The following is a 12,597-nucleotide window of genomic DNA, read 5'->3' as shown; positions in this document are numbered from 1 at the left end:
AGTGGTTGTTTAGAACCAGGCCCAGTCGGTTCTGGTTGGTGCTTTACCCACAATTAGTGTCGATTGTGTGGGTTTGATGTATTTTCACTATTCTCTGTAAGAATAAAGATCCAGGGATGTTCTGAGACTATTTCCCACCAGAAATAGTGTCAAAAACATGCATTTTGCGACAAAAATAGTGGTTGTATTAGAACCAGGCCCAGTCGGTTCTGGTTTGTGTATACCCCCTTAACGTGTGTCCAATAGGAATGGGGTTGTATTTTTGACTATTCTGTATAAAAATGATCATCTAGGGATGTTCAGAAGTTCTTCTATGCCCGAATAAATGACCTCCATTTGGGCACTTTATTTTGCATGGTGGTTGTAGTAGAACCAAGCCCAGTCGGTTCTGGTTGGTGCTTTTACCCAGAGTTAGGGTTGATTGTGTAGGTGGATGTATTTTCACTATTCTGTCTAAAAATAAAGATCCAGGATGGTTCTAGGGGTATTTACCACCATAAATAGTCTCCAAAACATGCATTTTGCGATAAAAAATAGTCGTTGAAAAAATGAAAAAATGAAAATCAGACATAGGCATTGTCGTCATCATTGACTTGACAAAAAGCTTAGTAGTCATCATACCCTCAGCAGCGTATGACGAAATTGTATAGTGCTTCACCACAAGTTCGTCTTTCCAGGCCAGACACATTTATGACATTTATTTATGACATATTCATACTTGTTAGCTCTCCGCCTTGAGCGCCATTTTGCAGCGACTGCAAGATGCCTCACCGATGCCAACAAGAATAAGGTGGATCACTTACCTCTCAGTCTTTATACTTACCCTCCCCCAGTCAGCCTTTGGAAGGCAGATCTGCGCCAAACGACCTTCCTGTTACTTCATTTCGACTTGACTTAATTTCATAGTAGGGATATGTGTAGTCGTCACGTCACGTGTTGCTGCAGGTTCAGAGACCTGATGGCTGTTGGGAAAAAGCTGTCCTTGAGCCTGTTTGTCCGTGCTTTGTAGGACCTGTAGCGTCTGCCAGATGGAAGCAACTGGAACAGGCCGTGTCCAGGGTGGCATGGGTCTCCAACAATGGACCCGGCTCTTCTAAGGTATCGGGGGTTGGCAATGTCTTCTAGTGATGGCAGAGAGCAGCCGACGATCTTCTGGGCAGTGTTTATCACCCTCTGTATGGCTTTTTTGTCTGCTGCCGTGCTTCCGGTATACCACACTGTAATGCCGTAAGTCAGGATGCTCTCCACAGTGGCTCTGTAGAAGGTTGCCAGAAGCTTGGTGTCCAATTTGTCCCTTCTCAGTACCCTGAGAAAGTGGAGTCGTTTCTGGGCCTTCTTTACTAACACTGGGCAGGACAGGACTCAGTACACAGCCTTGTGGTGAGCCAGTGTTCAGTGTAATGGCGGAAGAGAGGTGTGGACCCATTCTGACAGTTTGTGGTCGACCAGTCAAGAAGTTCTTTACCCAGCAGCAGATTGAAGAGGATAGTCCAAGATGGTAGAGTTTGTCCTTCAGGATGTCCGGCTTGATGGTGTTAAAGGCTGAGCTATAGTCTATGAAAAGCATCGTCACATAGTTCCCCCGGTGCTCCAGGTGGCTCAGTGCTGTGTGAAGAGCCACAGCGATAGCATCCTCAGTGGACCTGTTTTCTCTATAAGCAAACTGGTGAGGGTCAACTGAGGGGGGGATTGTCCTTCTGATGTGTCGGGCCACCAACTTTTCAAAGCACTTCATGATCACAGGCGTGAGAGCAACAGGCCTGTAATCGTTCAAGCTGCAGATGGTTGGCCTTTTTGGGGACAGGAATGATGGTGGCAGATTTTAGGCAGGCAGGAACGATGGATAGTTGCATTATAACTGGGTAGTCTCGGTTCTGGTTGCTGTTTATATCCGAAACTTGTGTCCAAAGAGGATGGGGATGTATATTTTACTATTCTGTTTAAAAATAATCATGCAGGGATGTTTTGGGGCTTTTTTTACACAAGAATCAAAAACCTCCAAAGGATCTTTATTTTGCACGGTGGTTGAATTAGAACCGGGCCCAGTCGGTTCTGGTTGCCGCTTTTACCCAGATTTAGTGTCAATTGTGTGGATGGATGCATTTTCACTATTATGTGTAAAATTAAAGATGCAGGGATGTTCTGGGAATATTTCACACCGTCAATAGTGTCCAAAACATTTTGCGATAAAAATAGTGGTTGTATTAGAACAAGGCCCAATCGGTTCTGGTTGGTGCATTTACCCATAATTAGTGTTGAATGTGTAGATGGATGTATTTTCACTATTCTGTGTAAAAATAATGATCCAGGATGGTTCTGGAGCTATTTTCCCACCATAAACAGTGTCCAAAACAGGCATTCTGGGATTAAAATAGTGGTTGTATTAGAACCAGGCCCAGTCTGTTCTGGTTAGTTAATTTACCCGAAAAATTGTATCCATTGACGATGGGGATGTATTTTTGATTATTATGTATAAAAATAATCATCTAGGGATCTTCAGAAGTTCTGTTATTCCCGAATCAATGACCTCCATTTGGGCACATTATTGACGGAGCTCACGACCATGATCCAGTGTGTGGCTCGGATGTGTCCCTCAAACACAAATACTGGTCAGTCTCATCCAAAATCGTAATGGCTCAGTTCCCTTGAGTGGGAGCGGCAAGGAACGCCCTGCATTTGAAGACCATTGAAGGCAGGTTCCGGGCCTGTGTCGGCGCATCAGTCAGGCTGGGTAGCCGCCATGGCCCAGGTGATTTTCCAGGGCTGCCCTGCTCTTGACGGAGTGGCCACCCAGCGGGGCTGTGTGTGTGCCATGGTGGGAGACTCGTGCTGCCCCTTCATCCCTGCCGGCATGTCCTGCTCGGTCCATGATGCCCTGCAGGCTATTAGGAACATGCAGAGAGCTGTGACCGGAGATTCGGTCCCACAACGAGGATGGCTTGACTGGTTCTTCTCTGGCTCATGGAAACAGCCATTTCAATATTTCGATATTTTCACAGACACAAAAGGAGGGAATTGTGGGATGGACTGGCTAACTGGCTTAATAATTGTTTATTCTTGTCGCACCATGTGGTCATACTGGTTTTACCTTTGTTTGATAAGATCGGAGAATGCAAGGTAGACTAGCCAAACTGGTTTTACAATTGAATTAAAAGATCGTGGAATGTAAGAAAGACTAACTAGTTGGCCTTGCAATTGTTTGTTCGCCTCGCGAAATGTAAGAAAGGCTGGCTAACAGGGTTTGCAATTGTTTCCTTGAATTGTGCGATGAAAAAAGGTTCAACTTCAGGAGTAACTGTCACTCTCCAGGTCATCCAGGGTCAAGTGCACACTTGGAAACTTTCATATTCGACTAAAATGTGCTTATCAGCTAGGTGGATGTATTTTCACTATTCTGTCTAAAAATAAAGATCCAGGATGGTTCTAGGGGTATTTACCACCATAAATAGTCTCCAAAACATGCATTTTGCGATAAAAAATAGTCATTGAAAAAATGAAAAAATGAAAATCAGACATAGGCATTGTCGTCATCATTGACTTGTCAAAAAGCTTAGTAGTCATCATACCCTCAGCAGCGTATGACGAAATTGTATAGTGCTTCACCACAAGTTCGTCTTTCCAGGCCAGACACATTTATGACATTTATTTATGACATATTCATACTTGTTAGCTCTCCGCCTTGAGCGCCATTTTGCGGCGACTGCAAGATGCCTCACCGATGCCAACAAGAATAAGGTGGATCACTTACCTCTCAGTCTTTATACTTACCCTCCCTCAGTCAGCCTTTGGAAGGCAGATCTGCGCCAAACGACCTTCCTGTTACTTCATTTCGACTTGACTTAATTTCATAGTAGGGATATGTGTAGTCGTCACGTCACGTGTTGCTGCAGGTTCAGAGACCTGATGGCTGTTGGGAAAAAGCTGTCATTGAGCCTGTTTGTCCGTGCTTTGTAGGACCTGTAGCGTCTGCCAGATGGAAGCAACTGGAACAGGCCGTGTCCAGGGTGGTATGGGTCTCCAACAATGGACCCGGCTCTTCTAAGGTATCGGGGGTTGGCAATGTCTTCTAGTGATGGCAGAGAGCAGCCGACGATCTTCTGGGCAGTGTTTATCACCCTCTGTATGGCTTTTTTGTCTGCTGCCGTGCTTCCGGTATACCACACTGTAATGCCGTAAGTCAGGATGCTCTCCACAGTGGCTCTGTAGAAGGTTGCCAGAAGCTTGGTGTCCAATTTGTCCCTTCTCAGTACCCTGAGAAAGTGGAGTCGTTTCTGGGCCTTCTTTACTAACACTGTGGTGTTTGTGGACCAGGAGAGCCTATCCGTGACGTGGACTCCCAGAAATTTGAAGGATTGGACCCTGTCTACACATACTCCGTTAATGAGGAGTGGGGCCAGGTCTGTGCTGCGCTTGCGAAAGTCCAGGATTATTTCTTTAGTCTTTGCGGTATTTAGTGTAAGATTGTTCGCCGAGCACCAAGAAGACAGTTTGTCGACCTCGTCTCTGTAAGCTGACTCATCCCCGCCTGAGATGAGTCCGATCACAGTGGTGTCATCGGCGAATTTGATGATAGAGTTTGACTGGTGGGCTGGTGTGCAGTCGTATGTGTACAAGGAGTACAGGACAGGACGCAGTACACAGCCTTGTGGTGAGCCAGTGTTCAGTGTAATGGCGGAAGAGAGGTGTGGACCCATTCTGACAGTTTGTGGTCGACCAGTCAAGAAGTTCTTTACCCAGCAGCAGATTGAAGAGGATAGTCCAAGATGGTAGAGTTTGTCCTTCAGGATGTCCGGCTTGATGGTGTTAAAGGCTGAGCTATAGTCTATGAAAAGCATCGTCACATAGTTCCCCCGGTGCTCCAGGTGGCTCAGTGCTGTGTGAAGAGCCACAGCGATAGCATCCTCAGTGGACCTGTTTTCTCTATAAGCAAACTGGTGAGGGTCAACTGAGGGGGGGATTGTCCTTCTGATGTGTCGGGCCACCAACTTTTCAAAGCACTTCATGATCACAGGCGTGAGAGCAACAGGCCTGTAATCGTTCAAGCTGCAGATGGTTGGTCTTTTTGGGGACAGGAATGATGGTGGCAGATTTTAGGCAGGCAGGAACGATGGATAGTTGCATTATAACTGGGTAGTCTCGGTTCTGGTTGCTGTTTATATCCGAAACTTGTGTCCAAAGAGGATGGGGATGTATATTTTACTATTCTGTTTAAAAATAATCATGCAGGGATGTTTTGGGGCTTTTTTTACACAAGAATCAAAAACCTCCAAAGGATCTTTATTTTGCACGGTGGTTGAATTAGAACCGGGCCCAGTCGGTTCTGGTTGCCGCTTTTACCCAGATTTAGTGTCAATTGTGTGGATGGATGCATTTTCACTATTATGTGTAAAATTAAAGATGCAGGGATGTTCTGGGAATATTTCACACCGTCAATAGTGTCCAAAACATTTTGCGATAAAAATAGTGGTTGTATTAGAACAAGGCCCAATCGGTTCTGGTTGGTGCATTTACCCATAATTAGTGTTGAATGTGTAGATGGATGTATTTTCACTATTCTGTGTAAAAATAATGATCCAGGATGGTTCTGGAGCTATTTTCCCACCATAAACAGTGTCCAAAACAGGCATTCTGGGATTAAAATAGTGGTTGTATTAGAACCAGGCCCAGTCTGTTCTGGTTAGTTAATTTACCCGAAAAATTGTATCCATTGACGATGGGGATGTATTTTTGATTATTATGTATAAAAATAATCATCTAGGGATCTTCAGAAGTTCTGTTATTCCCGAATCAATGACCTCCATTTGGGCACATTATTGACGGAGCTCACGACCATGATCCAGTGTGTGGCTCGGATGTGTCCCTCAAACACAAATACTGGTCAGTCTCATCCAAAATCGTAATGGCTCAGTTCCCTTGAGTGGGAGCGGCAAGGAACGCCCTGCATTTGAAGACCATTGAAGGCAGGTTCCGGGCCTGTGTCGGCGCATCAGTCAGGCTGGGTAGCCGCCATGGCCCAGGTGATTTTCCAGGGCTGCCCTGCTCTTGACGGAGTGGCCACCCAGCGGGGCTGTGTGTGTGCCATGGTGGGAGACTCGTGCTGCCCCTTCATCCCTGCCGGCATGTCCTGCTCGGTCCATGATGCCCTGCAGGCTATTAGGAACATGCAGAGAGCTGTGACCGGAGATTCGGTCCCACAACGAGGATGGCTTGACTGGTTCTTCTCTGGCTCATGGAAACAGCCATTTCAATATTTCGATATTTTCACAGACACAAAAGGAGGGAATTGTGGGATGGACTGGCTAACTGGCTTAATAATTGTTTATTCTTGTCGCACCATGTGGTCATACTGGTTTTACCTTTGTTTGATAAGATCGGAGAATGCAAGGTAGACTAGCCAAACTGGTTTTACAATTGAATTAAAAGATCGTGGAATGTAAGAAAGACTAACTAGTTGGCCTTGCAATTGTTTGTTCGCCTCGCGAAATGTAAGAAAGGCTGGCTAACAGGGTTTGCAATTGTTTCCTTGAATTGTGCGATGAAAAAAGGTTCAACTTCAGGAGTAACTGTCACTCTCCAGGTCATCCAGGGTCAAGTGCACACTTGGAAACTTTCATATTCGACTAAAATGTGCTTATCAGCTAGGTGGATGTATTTTCACTATTCTGTCTAAAAATAAAGATCCAGGATGGTTCTAGGGGTATTTACCACCATAAATAGTCTCCAAAACATGCATTTTGCGATAAAAAATAGTCATTGAAAAAATGAAAAAATGAAAATCAGACATAGGCATTGTCGTCATCATTGACTTGTCAAAAAGCTTAGTAGTCATCATACCCTCAGCAGCGTATGACGAAATTGTATAGTGCTTCACCACAAGTTCGTCTTTCCAGGCCAGACACATTTATGACATTTATTTATGACATATTCATACTTGTTAGCTCTCCGCCTTGAGCGCCATTTTGCGGCGACTGCAAGATGCCTCACCGATGCCAACAAGAATAAGGTGGATCACTTACCTCTCAGTCTTTATACTTACCCTCCCTCAGTCAGCCTTTGGAAGGCAGATCTGCGCCAAACGACCTTCCTGTTACTTCATTTCGACTTGACTTAATTTCATAGTAGGGATATGTGTAGTCGTCACGTCACGTGTTGCTGCAGGTTCAGAGACCTGATGGCTGTTGGGAAAAAGCTGTCCTTGAGCCTGTTTGTCCGTGCTTTGTAGGACCTGTAGCGTCTGCCAGATGGAAGCAACTGGAACAGGCCGTGTCCAGGGTGGCATGGGTCTCCAACAATGGACCCGGCTCTTCTAAGGTATCGGGGGTTGGCAATGTCTTCTAGTGATGGCAGAGAGCAGCCGACGATCTTCTGGGCAGTGTTTATCACCCTCTGTATGGCTTTTTTGTCTGCTGCCGTGCTTCCGGTATACCACACTGTAATGCCGTAAGTCAGGATGCTCTCCACAGTGGCTCTGTAGAAGGTTGCCAGAAGCTTGGTGTCCAATTTGTCCCTTCTCAGTACCCTGAGAAAGTGGAGTCGTTTCTGGGCCTTCTTTACTAACACTGTGGTGTTTGTGGACCAGGAGAGCCTATCCGTGACGTGGACTCCCAGAAATTTGAAGGATTGGACCCTGTCTACACATACTCCGTTAATGAGGAGTGGGGCCAGGTCTGTGCTGCGCTTGCGAAAGTCCAGGATTATTTCTTTAGTCTTTGCGGTATTTAGTGTAAGATTGTTCGCCGAGCACCAAGAAGACAGTTTGTCGACCTCGTCTCTGTAAGCTGACTCATCCCCGCCTGAGATGAGTCCGATCACAGTGGTGTCATCGGCGAATTTGATGATAGAGTTTGACTGGTGGGCTGGTGTGCAGTCGTATGTGTACAAGGAGTACAGGACAGGACGCAGTACACAGCCTTGTGGTGAGCCAGTGTTCAGTGTAATGGCGGAAGAGAGGTGTGGACCCATTCTGACAGTTTGTGGTCGACCAGTCAAGAAGTTCTTTACCCAGCAGCAGATTGAAGAGGATAGTCCAAGATGGTAGAGTTTGTCCTTCAGGATGTCCGGCTTGATGGTGTTAAAGGCTGAGCTATAGTCTATGAAAAGCATCGTCACATAGTTCCCCCGGTGCTCCAGGTGGCTCAGTGCTGTGTGAAGAGCCACAGCGATAGCATCCTCAGTGGACCTGTTTTCTCTATAAGCAAACTGGTGAGGGTCAACTGAGGGGGGGATTGTCCTTCTGATGTGTCGGGCCACCAACTTTTCAAAGCACTTCATGATCACAGGCGTGAGAGCAACAGGCCTGTAATCGTTCAAGCTGCAGATGGTTGGTCTTTTTGGGGACAGGAATGATGGTGGCAGATTTTAGGCAGGCAGGAACGATGGATAGTTGCATTATAACTGGGTAGTCTCGGTTCTGGTTGCTGTTTATATCCGAAACTTGTGTCAAAAGAGGATGGGGATGTATATTTTACTATTCTGTTTAAAAATAATCATGCAGGGATGTTTTGGGGCTTTTTTTACACAAGAATCAAAAACCTCCAATGGATCTTTATTTTGCACGGTGGTTGAATTAGAACCGGGCCCAGTCGGTTCTGGTTGCCGCTTTTACCCAGATTTAGTGTCAATTGTGTGGATGGATGCATTTTCACTATTATGTGTAAAATTAAAGATGCAGGGATGTTCTGGGAATATTTCACACCGTCAATAGTGTCCAAAACATTTTGCGATAAAAATAGTGGTTGTATTAGAACAAGGCCCAATCGGTTCTGGTTGGTGCATTTACCCATAATTAGTGTTGAATGTGTAGATGGATGTATTTTCACTATTCTGTGTAAAAATAATGATCCAGGATGGTTCTGGAGCTATTTTCCCACCATAAACAGTGTCCAAAACAGGCATTCTGGGATTAAAATAGTGGTTGTATTAGAACCAGGCCCAGTCTGTTCTGGTTAGTGAATTTACCCGAAAAATTGTATCCATTGACGATGGGGATGTATTTTTGATTATTATGTATAAAAATAATCATCTAGGGATCTTCAGAAGTTCTGTTATTCCCGAATCAATGACCTCCATTTGGGCACATTATTGACGGAGCTCACGACCATGATCCAGTGTGTGGCTCGGATGTGTCCCTCAAACACAAATACTGGTCAGTCTCATCCAAAATCGTAATGGCTCAGTTCCCTTGAGTGGGAGCGGCAAGGAACGCCCTGCATTTGAAGACCATTGAAGGCAGGTTCCGGGCCTGTGTCGGCGCATCAGTCAGGCTGGGTAGCCGCCATGGCCCAGGTGATTTTCCAGGGCTGCCCTGCTCTTGACGGAGTGGCCACCCAGCGGGGCTGTGTGTGTGCCATGGTGGGAGACTCGTGCTGCCCCTTCATCCCTGCCGGCATGTCCTGCTCGTTCCATGATGCCCTGCAGGCTATTAGGAACATGCAGAGAGCTGTGACCGGAGATTCGGTCCCACAACGAGGATGGCTTGACTGGTTCTTCTCTGGCTCATGGAAACAGCCATTTCAATATTTCGATATTTTCACAGACACAAAAGGAGGGAATTGTGGGATGGACTGGCTAACTGGCTTAATAATTGTTTATTCTTGTAGCACCATGTGGTCATACTGGTTTTACCTTTGTTTGATAAGATCGGAGAATGCAAGGTAGACTAGCCAAACTGGTTTTACAATTGAATTAAAAGATCGTGGAATGTAAGAAAGACTAACTAGTTGGCCTTGCAATTGTTCGTTCGCCTCGCGAAATGTAAGAAAGGCTGGCTAACAGGGTTTGCAATTGTTTCCTTGAATTGTGCGATGAAAAAAGGTTCAACTTCAGGAGTAACTGTCACTCTCCAGGTCATCCAGGGTCAAGTGCACACTTGGAAACTTTCATATTCGACCAAAATGTGCTTATCAGCTCATAAAAAGCACATTTGGTGGTACGCGGAAAGAACGGCAGCAGACAAAAAGGCTATTTAGAAAGGTATCACCACTACGCAGAAGATCGTCGGCTACTCTGTCCTCACTGGAAGACATTGCCAGCCCTCGTTACCTCAGCAGAGCCAGGGACATGATCAGGGACCCATGCCACCCTGCTCACAATCGGTTCCAGCTGCTGCTCTCTGGCAGACAGACGCTGTAAGTTTCCCACATCCGTTGGGACTCTAAACTTGGGGTAACACAACACAATCCCTTCTGTGTAATAACTTCGGGTGAGGTAATATGAATAGACATTAGGTACAAGGTGATCTGACACCTACATGCTGAAGGAAGGTAATTGAAAGACAGTGAGAGGTAAGTGATCCACTCAGGGGGTGGTGATGCAATGTATCCATAAAGGCAGAATTGTAAATTAAGAGTCTGGAGTCATAACTTGTAAAACTGTGTAAAACGGTCAGAGACACAAATGTCTCTCTATACATAGTGTAATATCATAAAATTTTATAATTTAATACGTTTTTCATTTGGCATTATTCTAATGGCTAGATATTAAGTTATAATGAAAACTATGATACCTGGCCAAAACATGATTTTCAGCGCATGAAAAGCACATTCAGGCAATAAAAACTGAAATGTTCCCCTGCTGCGAAACAAACTGTCAGAGACACATAGTTACTGTGTATATAGTGTATAATTGTCCAATTCAAGTAAGTTTTTCATTTGGCATCATTCTAATTGATAGAAATTAAGTTATAGTGAAAATTAAGATACTTGGCCAAAACGTGATTTTCAGCGCATGAAACGCACGTTAAGGCAATAAAAACTGAAATGTTCTCCTGCTGCGAAACAAACTGACACAGACATATAGTTACTGTGTATATAGTGTATTATCGTCCAATTCAAGTAAGTTTTTCATTGTTGGGTTTATTCTGTATTACTATTATAAATATATTTGTATTAAATCATTTCTTTGTTAAATCATTCTCTTTCTATTTTCAAAGTGTTGCGAGGTCACGAGTATTGCCAAGTCATCTTTAACCTGGACGGCCTGTTCCAGGATGGTTATACAAACAATCCACCCAATCTGGGTCCTTGAGATTTGGTGGGCCCTTGGTGACGAGGCCAGGGCTATTCGGCCAATAACAAGAATGCTGTTATCGTTATGTAACCGTGCACTTCGGGTTTTTCTGTATGTAACCATTATATGATTATGATTATATTATATGATTCTTAGGTCAAGGAAGTTGTATAATTACTCTAATCTAAATGTTGTTAGGTCTAGTCTCCTGTTTTTGTTATTGGTAAAATACTTTGATTGTTATTGTAGTCCCAGATGTTGTTTTTACTCATACGTGATGGAATGATCAACAACTCTGTAAATTGTTTTGATTCATGGCAATAAGAGGCGTACGAAAACGTCTATTCGAGGAGACGTTCGGAAGTTGTAAGGTGACACTTGCTGGCTCTCCCCTTCGGAGGCTTTTACCCATTGTTATCCATTTCTATTTAATTAAATGTCAATAATTGAATAAGATGTCTGCCTGCAGTTATTGATAATTACGGACGAAGATAATTATTAATGAACCTAACATTTTGGTCCTTCTGAGCCATGGAGGTCAATATACCGGAGCGAGAACCCAGGCGCTGCTGTTCGACATCTGGTAAGTGACCGTGCGCACGGCGTCTTCAAAACCCTTGGTGGGCCGGAGTTTTCGACGGGGGCGCCTGGATTCTCGGCGGTTGAAGACTTTTCCTGCTGGAGGGAGACATCTGATGGATCTCGGGTAAGTCCACATTAATGTCTGCATGTTGTGACGGTGTTTCCAAATGCGTTAAAGGGACATTGTATGTGAGGTCCATTGTGGGCTGGTTTCGTGTCCTGGGTGACGGCGACAAAACCCTGTGTTTATACTAGTCAATGGCAGGTACGGTGGGGCACTTTGCTGGAAAGTGTCCTGTGTCTCAGGGGTAGGCACGAATATATTGTACTGGAGGTACAATGTTGGGGCTGGAAAGTGTCCTGTGTCTCAAGGGTAGGCACGAATATGTTGTAAATGTTGTATGGTGTTTGTGTGGTTTCTGCAGTAAAATTAAGACAAGCCTAGGAAATACAGTCGAAGAGGTAATAATAATAATAATAATAAATATAATAAAGTTAACTGTGTGAGGCACACGAACTCACTACAAAAAAGTAAAATATGAGAAACACGTGTTGTAAGGCGGGTTTGGATGACGATCCAAAAAAATACGTCTAACTTGTAAGGATTGGAAAAAAATGGAAAGACAAAGCGCTTTAAAAATATTACACAGCTATATTTATGGATAAATAAATATGGGTTTGCTGGCCAGCTTAAAATGCATAAAATGCAGGATAATATATGCACTAATGCATAGAGGTAATATACATATATAAATAATATGTGCGTGGATAAAAGTGTAACAGCTTGTTCCACAGACACTAATGGCGAAATAAGGCCGGGGAGAAGTTAAAAATACTATTTTGGAAAATAGTGGGGGCTCCCTCGGATAACGGGGATCTATTTAAGACTGTGGCGGCGGGAAAGTACTGTTTGGTAAGGAAAAATAGCGGGGCCTCCTCGGCTGACGGGGAAAATATTTACCGAGATAGGTGACGGGCGCGGAGGAAGTTTAACAAAAATAAAGGGAG

Source organism: Stigmatopora nigra, unplaced genomic scaffold (genome assembly GCF_051989575.1).
Source record: "Stigmatopora nigra isolate UIUO_SnigA unplaced genomic scaffold, RoL_Snig_1.1 HiC_scaffold_29, whole genome shotgun sequence".
NCBI classification, from domain to species: domain Eukaryota; kingdom Metazoa; phylum Chordata; class Actinopteri; order Syngnathiformes; family Syngnathidae; genus Stigmatopora; species Stigmatopora nigra.
This window is presented reverse-complemented; position numbering follows the sequence as displayed.